The sequence below is a fragment of the Gigantopelta aegis genome, chromosome 9, assembly GCF_016097555.1.
Source record: "Gigantopelta aegis isolate Gae_Host chromosome 9, Gae_host_genome, whole genome shotgun sequence".
NCBI classification, from domain to species: domain Eukaryota; kingdom Metazoa; phylum Mollusca; class Gastropoda; order Neomphalida; family Peltospiridae; genus Gigantopelta; species Gigantopelta aegis.
The window spans coordinates 73,317,019-73,329,585 of NC_054707.1; positions in this window are offsets into that span (position 1 = coordinate 73,317,019).

The following is a 12,567-nucleotide window of genomic DNA, read 5'->3' on the forward strand; positions in this document are numbered from 1 at the left end:
GGATTTTATTCAGTGGCATAAAAAAAAGAAGTCATAGGCCAACCCGTATCAAAAATAGAACATGGGTCATACATTTGCATGTTTGTCACCTGTTCTCTGAATGATTGAAACGAGAAGGATAATCTAAAGAGCTTTGGCCATATGACATAATCATGGTAATGTACATAAAGGTCGGTAGTTTCAAACCCTGCACTAAATGGGTGTGTGCCCCTCCCGCCCCGGAGTCGGTCACTGGCGAAGTCAGAGGCTGAATCCGGGGCGGGCGTGCCTGAACCCTTGTGGATAGGGGCACGTTAATAGAGTTTCCCAGTTCCCAATGGGTGTGTGCTTTAATAAGGGTACATATAGTTCCAAATATATTACAATAACAAACAAACGGTAATATCTGTATTAACTTTAAAAATGTATGGCCTACCATGGGCGTATATGGGGGGGGGGTCGACCGACCCCCCCCCCCCGAAATCGCTTTTTTTTTGTAATTTAATATATCTGACATTGATATCTGACATTATTATATTTACTCAACATAGAAATATATGCCCAATATCTCTGCAATCTATTTTGGAACACCCCTTTTCAAAATCCTATATATTGGAACCCCCCTTTTCAAAATACTATGTACGCCCATGGTATGGCCTACACATTAGACATTTAACTGGTGCCCTCCTTTTTGTTCGTAAGTAACGCGCTAAAGTTTCCATGCGAATCCAGTCACACGATGCATGTGTGGGTGGAATTTTCCTATTAGCCGTGTAAGACGACTGTAGCCTACATAGGCGTTTATCACAGACCCACAAAGCAATTCAATCTATGATCACCGTAATGCATATAAGTCATCGCACTTACGACTGGTAGGTATACTGGGTTCGCGCCCCGGCACTGGTTACAGCACAGGTCTCCACATTTTTAATGTTGGAATGAGGAGACTTGACAGTGTATAAGCTAACAAGAAGGAAGGGAATGTTTTATTTAACGACACACTCAACATATTTTATTTACGGTTATATGGCGTTGGACATATGGTTAAGGACCACACAGATATAAAGAGTAAACCCGCTGTCGCCACTTCATGGTCTACTCTTTCCGATTAAGGTCAAGGTCAAGGTCAAAGGGTTTTACGTGCACGTTCAGAGCAAGCTGTTGTAGCGCACGCCTGTCGTGGGCACAGTTGCCGGCCTTGGCCGGCCTCTCTGTCCAAGACAGGAAAGGTGGGGGGGGGGGGGGGGGGGGGGAGGAGAAGGGACCGTCTGCACTGGCAGGTGCAAGGGAGCACCAGCAGTCCGATTGAATCGGTAGCAGGCGGATGGGTTTTGGGTGCTATGGAATTTTGAGTGGAGCGATTTATCAAAAGAGAAAAGGTGCGCAGTTTTGTTGAGTGATTAGGCGCAATTTTGAACGGTCGGTCGAATGGTAAAATGAGCTAGTATAGATTTTGGAATTCGAGTGTAACTCGTTAGTGGTTCGAGAGTAGCTCGTTATTTCTAGACCTTCATGATGCTGGTTGTCTCCCTAGGCTGTCCATGGGGTCCTTAGAAGGACCTGACCTACTCAGGTCGTGGCATGACAGCCCAGAGGAGACTCGTGCAATTGTGTAGACACTGGTAGACAAGGCCGTTGTTCCGGGGTGGTAGAAGCGCAGGTGTTGATTTGGTCTTCAGTTTGCTCCTCAGTGACACCAAGTACATTCCAGCAGCGAGTATTTTGGTTTATTGGGGTGGGGGCGGCCGGTATTCTTTTGTTCAGCCTCCCCCGGGTGTTTTTCTTTCCGATTAGCAGCAAGGGATCTTTTATATGCACCATCCCACAGACAGGATAGTACATACAACGACCTTTGTTACGCCAGTTGTGGAACACTGGGTGGAACAAAAAATAGCCCAATGGGTCCACCGACGGGAATCGACCCTAGACCGACCGCGCATCAAGCGGACGCTTGATCACTGGGCCACGTCCCGCCCCCACAGACCTACAAAGCAATTCAATCTATGATCACCGTAATGAATATAAGTCATCGGACTTATGACTGGTAGGATAGATACTCTTTATTTCCTCCATATTATGAAGATTTTTATACACACACAAACAAAAGTAGGAACATAAATAAATTAATTAATTAATTAATTTATTAATTTCTCGGGAGTATATACAACTGTAATATTGCCCTACATGTACACTGAGCTTTCACTTAAAACTTGATTATATATTGGCGACACATATGTACAAACTTTGAAAATTGCAATATAAACTGGACCCACACATGAATGAATGAATGAATGTTTAACGACACCCCAGCACGAAAAATACATCGGCTATTGGGTGTTACACTATGGTAATGCAAACAAATAAGGTGATGATCAACATCAATATATAAATTCAAGATTTAAATAAAAACAGTGTAAAGAACTGTGCAAAAATACAAATATCACAGATAGATACTGACTTTTACTAAAAAAATTTCAATTTGTGCTGTATTGGCCATTCTCAAAGAGAATGTTACACCCCTGCACCACGGTGAGGTTACAGCACGCGCAGGGGGTTCTCACAGAGAATGTTACACCCCTGCACCACGGTGAGGTTACAGCACGCGCAGGGGATTCTGTTACACCCCTGCACCACGGTGAGGTTACAGCACCCCTGCACCACGGGAGCACGCGCAGGGGTCTCAAGAGAAGTCACCCCTCACGGTGAGGTTACAGCACGCGCAGGGGGTTCTCTACACACCCCTGCACCACGGTGAGGTTACAGCACGCGCAGGGGTCTCAAAGAGAATGTTACACCCCTGCACCACGGCGAGGTTACAGCACGCGCAGGGGTCTCAAAGAGAATGTTACACCCCTGCACCACGGTGAGGTTACAGCACGCGCAGGGGTCTCAAAGAGAATGTTACACCCCTGCACCACGGTGAGGTTACAGCACGCGTAGGGGTTCTCAAAGAGAATGTTACACCCCTGCACCACGGTGAGGTTACAGCACGCGCAGGGACCACACATGAAAGTCAATGTCACTGATGTCATTATTTTCTCAACCAAGAATACAGTTTAAAAGTTTATCGTCATTTTAATCACAGAAGATAACATATTCGTGTACAGAAAAAAATATTTGCTATTTTATCAAGTCTTATTTCTGATTTGTAATAGTTTTTCACAATTTAGTAAAATATGTTTTGTATAGTCAACGGTTTCTTTGTCACAGAGAATGCATTTTCTATCAAATAATTTCATGCTGCCTATTTTAATTACGGAAGATATTGGAAGTGTGAACTTTGGATGCACGTAAGCTATTTTCCAAAGAGTGTGAATCGTTATGTCTGGGTGGATGTTATAAAATCGAAGAAGTTCATTTGTATCCCTCAGGTGAGACCGGTGGCTTGAACATAGCAATATATAACATCAGTAATATTGTATTTGTATGCTACATTAAAGATGTCTGATATAAAGTTTTTTGTTCCATTTCTTACACCTACTAGATACTGTCCTAATTTCCAAAGACAAAAACTTATTAATCCGTAATATTACAGACAACCTAGTGTTTTTAAGCTAATCTAACTGCTGAAAATATTAAAGAGCGCTTGAAATAACCTTGGGAAATATTTAATTCGGGCAAACAATTTATAAAAAAACTTGATTTAATCAAGTTTTATATTGTATAATTATATATATTTGTATGGTGTTTTGACATTTACCATATTGTGTAAAAAAAAATCACTCCCCACCATTATACTGTACATGTTATATATAGACATATATTAAGTATTTATGCTGATGAGTTGTAAAAATGTAAGACAATCAATAAAATGAACTTGAAACTATAGTCCGTTTGCGTCAGAAAGGAACCGTCAATAAAGTTACGGTTCGTATACCCAGGATTTTATATTGGAGGGGGGGGGGGGCATATTGGGGGCAATCCACACTATATATGTATGTATGTATGTATAAAGGTTTGAATATCTATATATTGTATGGTATGTCGAGGTTGACTGTTACATACATAGATATTAACGCACTGGCGCAGGCAATAATTAAATCCTTTCTGGCCTCACAAATTGTCCCATGCCGTTGCTGGGACTCGAACCTATGACACTGAATCGCCCGCAAATTGCTGACTAACCACGATGTGTTCTGAGCTATTGAGGCATCCATAAAAAGGATGCTGTCTAAAGCTATGTTTCCATTAATGCAGTTGCGGCGCGGGTGCGGTCCGGGTACGTCAAATATCGCACAACATTGTTTTAATAGTAAGTGTTTCCATTAATGCGATTTCCGTCCGGCGCCTGCGCGGGAACGCCTGCGATTTTATTTGATCGGATCATGGAGCGATTCCAGCTAGCCCGCATACAAATCGGACAGAGAATTCCCTAGTACGCAGGCCTTCCCCAAAACTTCTAACTATGTCTCGTGTATTTTCAATGACACTTGATGTTGAAAAACCTATCGAACTTGTACTAGACCAAATGTAAAGCGCCCGTATGACTGTACAGATCCCCATCATCGAGCTTTACAATATATATATATATATATATATATATATATATATATATATATATATATATATATATATATATATATATATATATATATATATTGATTGATTGATTGAAACATTTTATTGATTTGTAAAAGAATAAATGGATTAGGCAGAGGTTACACAACTTACTAAGCCTTCTCCATGATACATACATTATACGACAGTAATGTATTTTTGCAATTTAAATATGAACACAAATAAATATTATTGAAAGAGAGAAAGAAAGAAAGACGGGTGAAACTCTGTGTATGTGGCCTTACACCTACCTATAGAGCAAAGTGGTGCACTCACACTGGGTTGGAGCAGGTACTGGCATGAAAAATCCCCCATTGCCTCGGTGGGATACGAACCCAGTACCTACCAGCCTCATAACTTTGACATCTTGACATGGGTGTTAATCGTTCCATTACATTTTTACCAATCATCAATATCTAGACCACATTAAATACCGTCACTTTTATGATATATTGGTACAGTCTTCCACCGAGGCCCCGTGGACAGGTGTCAAGACAATTAATCATTTTTACAATTTTTGGAAAGGAAACTCGCTACATTTGTACATTAGTAGCAAGGGGTATTTTATATGCAGTATCCCATAGACATGATAGTACATACCACGGCCTTTGATATACCAGTCGTAGTGCATTGGCTGGAATAAAAAATAGCCCAATGGGTCCATCGACGGGGATCGATCCTAGACCGACCGCGCATCAACTGCTTTACAACTGGGCTACGTCTCGCCCCTGATCTCATAGATTCGATTGGTTTTCTTAACTGTGTTCGAAGATGATGGAAGGAAGGGTGCATGCGACTGGTATATCAAAGGCTATATGCTATCCTGTCTGTGGGATGGTGCATATAAGAGATCCCTTGCTATTCATGGAAAAATATAGCGGGTTTCCTCTCTATGTTTGACATCCAACAGCCTATGATTAATAAATTAACGTGTTCTAGTGGTATCGTTAAAGAAAACAAACTTTAATTTTAAACGTCAAGGATTACAAATTTGAAGAAAGCAGAACATTTTCATTTTCTTCATAAATATTACCTTCACTGTCATATCTTTAAACACAGTAACAAACAACACACTGAAATGTCCAAACGATTGCTTTACATTTACAAGAAATAGCTCTTTCTCGGTTAGAGATCATTTTATGTCTACTAACCATCAATGCAAAATGAAACTGAACATTTGTAAGACCCCCAAAACATTCAGCGGTGCTAAATCCACGATAACCTACCTCTTTATTGAATAGATATGCACTTAACTTACACCTAATTGTGTTTTAAAATGTGTAAGATTTCACCCCGATTACAACAGCTGTAATATACCTACCAAACTAATATAAAATATTAAAAGGGTATAATAAAATGTGACATTTAACATAAATGACGATTATGAACATGACATTGTGATATTCCTTATTATATCTCTGTATAAGCCTCGTCCCAAAAGAGTTGAAGAGTGTTGTTTTTTGACACGAGGGTTTTATGAAACATTTGCTTTTTCCATAGGCGTACTAGTCCATGAGCCGAGACCCCATATTTGACCAATTAGTACCATCCGAGGGCGCCAAACCTAACTATATCTTTTGATAGGTGTACGTATGTATCTGGATCTCAAAACAGCATGACAGACTTTTCTGAAGAGTAGCTTAACCCTCTAGGACCCACGGGGTCGCCGGCGACCCAGATTAATTAATCATTAACCATTAATTAATAATTACAACATTTTACAAAAACAAAAACAAAACCTTCCCTGCAATCCCAGAGGGCCGCCGGCGACCCATTAACGCAACGTCTAAAGAGATTCCAGTTGAATATTGGTCAGTGAGAAATGGCGCTGCCCACGATTTTCAGAAGATAGAAAAAACATTGGTTGAAAAGTTATCTGTGCTTCACAATAACGTTAGTATATTACATTTCTTATAAATATAGTAAACCAGTACACTTCAGAGAATATGTAAAAACGTATTTTGTCTGGATGCAATGAGATTTCAGTATATTTAGGGTTTCGATATGTGGTGGGGTCATCGGTGACCCTTTGGGCTAATAGGTACAATCTTCCCAACATATACCGACAATACATGGCAATGTTTTAAATGTAGATTTGTTTGGTTTTCCATTCATATTATCCAAATTTTATTATTTTGAACATCAATAACAAGTAAATGTTACAAAATAGTGTAAGGGGGTCAAATTCTGTGCTCATGACGGGTGCCACCGGTATATGGGGCAGGATATGCTCACCTTTCGCAAACACCTGGTATCATCACTGTTTTACAGTGATTCAATATTTCTACCTATCCTTTGGTAGCATTTAAATGATTGAATTCATTAATGTAAGGGGCGGGACATAGCCCAGTGGTAAAGCGCTCGTTTGATGCGCGGTCGGTTTGGGATCGATCCCCGTCGGTGGGCTTATTGGGCTATTTCCCGTTCCAGCCAGTGTACCACGACTGGTATATCAAAGGCTGTGGTATGTGCTATCCTGTCTGTGGGAAAGTGCATATAAAAGATCCCTTGGTTCATTAAAAAAAACGTAGCGGTTTCCTCTGATGACTACGAGTCAGAATTACCACATGTTTGACATCCAATAGCCGATGATTAATTAATCAATGTGCTCTAGTGGTGTCGTTAAACAAAACAAACTCTTCTTCTTCATTAATGTTATACCTTTTTTTTCAGTTAGGATATTTGCATGGACCGCCACAATCGAAAGAAGCATTTCACAGTAAATGACGTTTCGACGAAGTGGGCCAATGGCCCAAAAAGACAGACAAACGCCGTCGATGTGCAAACTGTGAAACGAACAAAACAGACACGACATGTGAAAAATGCAAGGTTCCTTTGTGTTTCACTGAGAGGAATGATTGCTACAGATCTTATCACACAAAATAAACTTCAACTGTAAACAATTTGACTTTATCTCAATGGACACCAATACTATTGTAACCAAGAATGGAAATGAACTTCTAACCCAGAGGGTCACCGATGACTCATGACCGAAAATGACGTAATAAAAGTCAAATCTTGAATATTTTTGTTTTGTATAATATGATCTTATACTGTAAAACAGTCGGTATAAAGGACTTGGTCCTTCTGTTTTTGTATTTTTTCTAAAATTTTAATAACGTTTCTCATTCTGTTTGTATATAAATAGTTTTAATCGCACAAATTGAAATGCACTTGTCAACTTTCACCAGGAATTCATGTTTGAACTATTCCCAGCTAATTAAGGCATTGCAACATCATTGTAATCCAAGATGGCCGTCAATATATAAGCAAATCGTAATTTATAACAAGGAAATCGTAATTTGTGGCATTTTACATCAACTGGGAAAATGTTTTTATGTTATGGAATGAATTTTATGGGCCAAGGAATTAATTTATCACAACCTCTTACTAACTTACATATTGCATTATCATTTCAATCAAAGATGGTCATGAAAATGGCCACCAAGAGTAAGAAGTAACCATATCTTACATTCTACATATATTCCCCAATGAATAATTTATACTTCAAATAAAGGTGTTTTTTATATGGAAACCGTTCAATTCTAGCAATCACTTTGTAATACTGTGTTATCAAAATGGTTGCAAAAACTAAGAAATTACCACTGTATTTGTTAAGTATCACCTAAAAGAATCATTTTGAAACTAACTGCTACGTTGTAAGGGTAAACCAATCCTTTTCCCAAACACATCTACATATAAGTTGCTTGACATGGATAAAATAGTTCACATGCCAACATTGCTGTGATAAATGGGCATATGCACGCAAGACACCAGTCACTAGTGTTTAAACGAAGGGTGGACCAAAAAGTTCTGGTATTAATTACGAATGATGCATTGTACACTCATAACAGTTTGCATGTATTGGATACAATATGTTTTATGCTCCTATGCTGCATTTGAACCAAATACATAATCTTGTAACGTATCTCTACAGTCTTCAAAGTGACTAGATATTCTTTGTTAATAAAAGATGGACAAAACTGGCTTCTGCGCTGTCATCAAGTATCTCCAACTGAAAGGACTAACTCCAACAGCCATCCATGCGATATTGATATCAACTTTAAGGGATGATGATCCTTCCTTTTGTCACTGTTAAGAGGTGGGCAACGGAGTTTAAGAGCAGAAGATGGCGTCGAAAATGATCCAAGACTTGGACAATCTTCGACTGACACTACCAAAGAAAATTCTAATAAAATACAAGGATGATCGACGACTCGCCACACATCACATAGCCAATACAGTAGGTATTTCTCATGAGAAAGTTAAGGAATAAATTGGGTATAACAAAAGTCTCAGGACGCTTGGTTCCAATATACCTATGCACCTGTTGCTGCCATGGTTGCTTTGTATGACTGTGGCTTTGAACATATTAATCATCCTCCGTATTCACCAGATTTGGCACCCCCAGATTTCTACCTCTTCCCAAACTTGAAGAAAAAAATGGTAAGCATTATACAAATGATGATGATATCATTTCTGCTGTGGATGACCTTTTAATCCACCAGGAGGAAGCCTGAAACACTAGTGTGATCCAGGCACTCGAGCACCGTTGGCAGCAGTGTGTAAACCGCGGAGGGGATTATGTTGAAAAATAATAACAATAGACTACGTCAGCGTAATTCATCACAGTTAGGCTCAGAATATTTCAGCCATCCCTTATAGTTTGATCGTTCTCATTCTGTATCTCTATATAATTGATATATACTTTATCCTTGCATTTTGTCGACCAAAACAATTTATCTAACAAAATGTATAATCGTGTGACGCCAACATCTCTCACCATAACATGGCAATTACTAGTATGCTTCAGCTATACCTGGAAATGACCGGCCATAACTAAATGAACTTAGTGGCTAATTATTAACATGATTACAATGATTGCAGCGGTAGTTTTATCATTTGTCCCATGGCAGCTACATTTTTCATTCAAAATTTGGTATTGTTTTATTGAAAGTTACACCGAATTAGTTGCATAATTTCAGAGAAAGAAAGAAAGAAATGTTTTATTTAACGACGCACTCAACACATTTTATTTACGGTTATATGGCGTCAGACACCACACAGATTTTGAGAGGAAACCCGCTGTCGCCACTACATGGGCTACTCTTTCCGATTACCAGCAAGGAATCTTTTATTTGCACTTCCCACAGGCAGGATAGCACAAACCATGGCCTTTGTTGAACCAGTTATGGATCACTGGTTGGTGCAAGTGGTTTACACCTACCCATTGAGCCTTGCGGAGCACTCACTCAGGGTTTGGAGTCGGTATCTGGATTAAAAATACCATGCCTCGACTGGGATCCGAACCCAGTACCTACTAGCCTGTAGACCGATGGCCTAACCACGATGCCACCGAGGCCGGTTAATTTCAGAGATGCTTCTTCTGATTTCTGTCCAAAAGATAGAGCTAGTAGCAAGAACTTCAATGGGAAACAGCGATGAAAAGGTTACCTTTCATTTGATGACCATGCCCTTCCAGGCTGCAATACTGCTGCTATAATATAAAGGCTTACAAAAGCAAGAGTTACCAAAATTATGTCTGAAGCATATAAACCTATTAAAACTGGGGACTTAGATGCTAATATGGATAAGTCACCAGAAAGGCTACATTTAGATGGTACAGACGTTGATTGGTGAAAATGCGAACTTTAGATCACTTCCACCAGTAACTATACCACATGGAGTGAAATCATGCACATTCTGAAATCATCCGATTCAATGCAGGTTTTAAAATAAATTTCGCCGACTGGGTAATGTTGGTGTTCAAGGTGATATATTTTATGTCTGTGTATTTTAGGCCACCTAAGATTGGGTAATGTATATTCAAAATCATTCATTTTTTTGCCAGGCAGCAACCCTTTTGTTGATATTTGATATGACAACTCCTTTTGGTAATATTATACGTATAACGGAATAACCGGATACATATACTAGAAATTACAATGTTACGGCGAGAAAACTTAATGTCTGACGAGTTTGACGAGACAAATTGTCATGGCCATTCAAATCTAGTGATGAAGTATATATGTAATTATATATATATATATATATATATATATATATATATATATATATATATATATATATATATATATATATATATATATCAATATCATATGTATGTATCCATTATCAAGAGACAGCCAATGAGAATGATAAAAACCGATTCCACAGTGTTTACCAAAACATCAGTTATTCATTACAACTTGCCCATTTATCACAGCCAGATTGGCATTATAGACTTGGTCTATATAATGTAACATTTCTTCTAGATAGTTTCACAATAGATTGATGTACCCTCAAGACATAGAGGTCAGCATAAGAATTGTTATTTTAGATGACATTTTAGATAACTTTACTTGTAAATATACAATGGATTGAATACCCTCAAAACTTAGCAATTGGTTTCAAAACGATTGTTTCGGGTGATGCATATAATACATTTCTTTGTTTTTGCAGCCATTTTGTTAACCATTTTGAATTATGGAAACGATAACATTACTCCGTAGAAAGTTAATGCAAGAATTGAATTAACTGACACCTATAAAACTCTGTATTTGAAGTAAAAATTATTGTTTGGGGTAAAATAGAAAGTGAGTTATAGCCACGTCTTATTCCTAACGACCATTTTCGGTGCCATCTTGGATTTAAAAGATGATGCAATATCTCAGTTAGCATCTGTTGTAAATGTATTCCTTGGTGGATAAAAAAAACTCACAATTCCTAATTTCATAATCTTGCTTGATGTAAAATGAAATAAATTTCAATTTAAGTGTTCTGACAACTATAGTGGTGGCCATCTTGGATGTAAATAAAAAACCAAAGATCTACAAAGTTTATAAGCGCTTTTGTTAACATTAAAACACGGATTTCTCAGATTTTTCGACCATCTAAATAATAAATGTTAAAAAGTGTGATAACTAGGTACCCTATTGAAAAGTCTGTCATGCATTTTTGTTTTGTCCTAAGGTGTACTAAAACAATTATAACCGTTTTGTTTGGTGCCCTCGGATGGTACCAAGTTTTGGTCTGGCTCGTGGACTATACGGGCTCTTATTTTTGTAGTGGGGCAGGGTGAGAGGTTTTTGCGAATTAAATCAAAATGCCCGAATCTGAATAACAACATTTCGTCATATTAGCATTACTGCCAAACAGCTATATAGAGTTGCAATTTAAAAAAAAAAATGTACATGGATTATAACTAATTTTGCGTGTAGAATGATGGAAATTCATGGTAAAAAGGTCTCAAATTAACACATTTTGCTCGAATACTTTTATCATATTTTCCCGAATTTGAGAATTTGCTCCTGCAATGGGGGCAGTTGCCCCCTTGTCCCCTCTGCCCCCCCCCCCCCCCCCCATGACTCCATTGCACATAACTATGATTTTGAGCTTATCGATCACCAATCATATACCGCAGATTTAGCACCGTCTGACTTTCATCTATTTTCTAACCCGAAGAAGGAGTTAACTGACAGGCATTGCGCAACTGATAATGGTGTCATTTCTGTTGTTGGGGAGTTTTTCGACCTGCAGGAAGAATCTTTCTTTGTCAGACGGACCCAGGCACTGCAACACCGCTGGCAGAAGTGGGTAGACTCCAAGAGGACTGCGTTGAAAAGTATTAGGTGCGCGCGTGCGTGCGTGCGTGTGTGTGTGATAGTGGCGGATTTTGTATCTATTTTTATAATTGGTGCTTTGTGGCAAGTCTAGGTAGTAGTTTAGTATCGATTAGCCAGGTATTGTGAGGTGTATGTTTTACATGCATCGCTTGATTGCGCGACTTGCTGCACGTGCGTTGCGCGTCTTCTATTATGTTCTTGGTTAAATATATGTGTTTGGCTACTACATGGGTTCATTGCACATTATTATCACTTTGGTTGGATGACTTTGGAGAAATATGTGGAGAAGAGGAATTTCACTCTTATGAAAGGTTAGCATTTAATTTAATTTAATTAGGATTATAGTCATTTATTTTAATGCGACTAAGTTAATGAAAATAACTGGGTGGTGGTGGGGCTGTGGGAT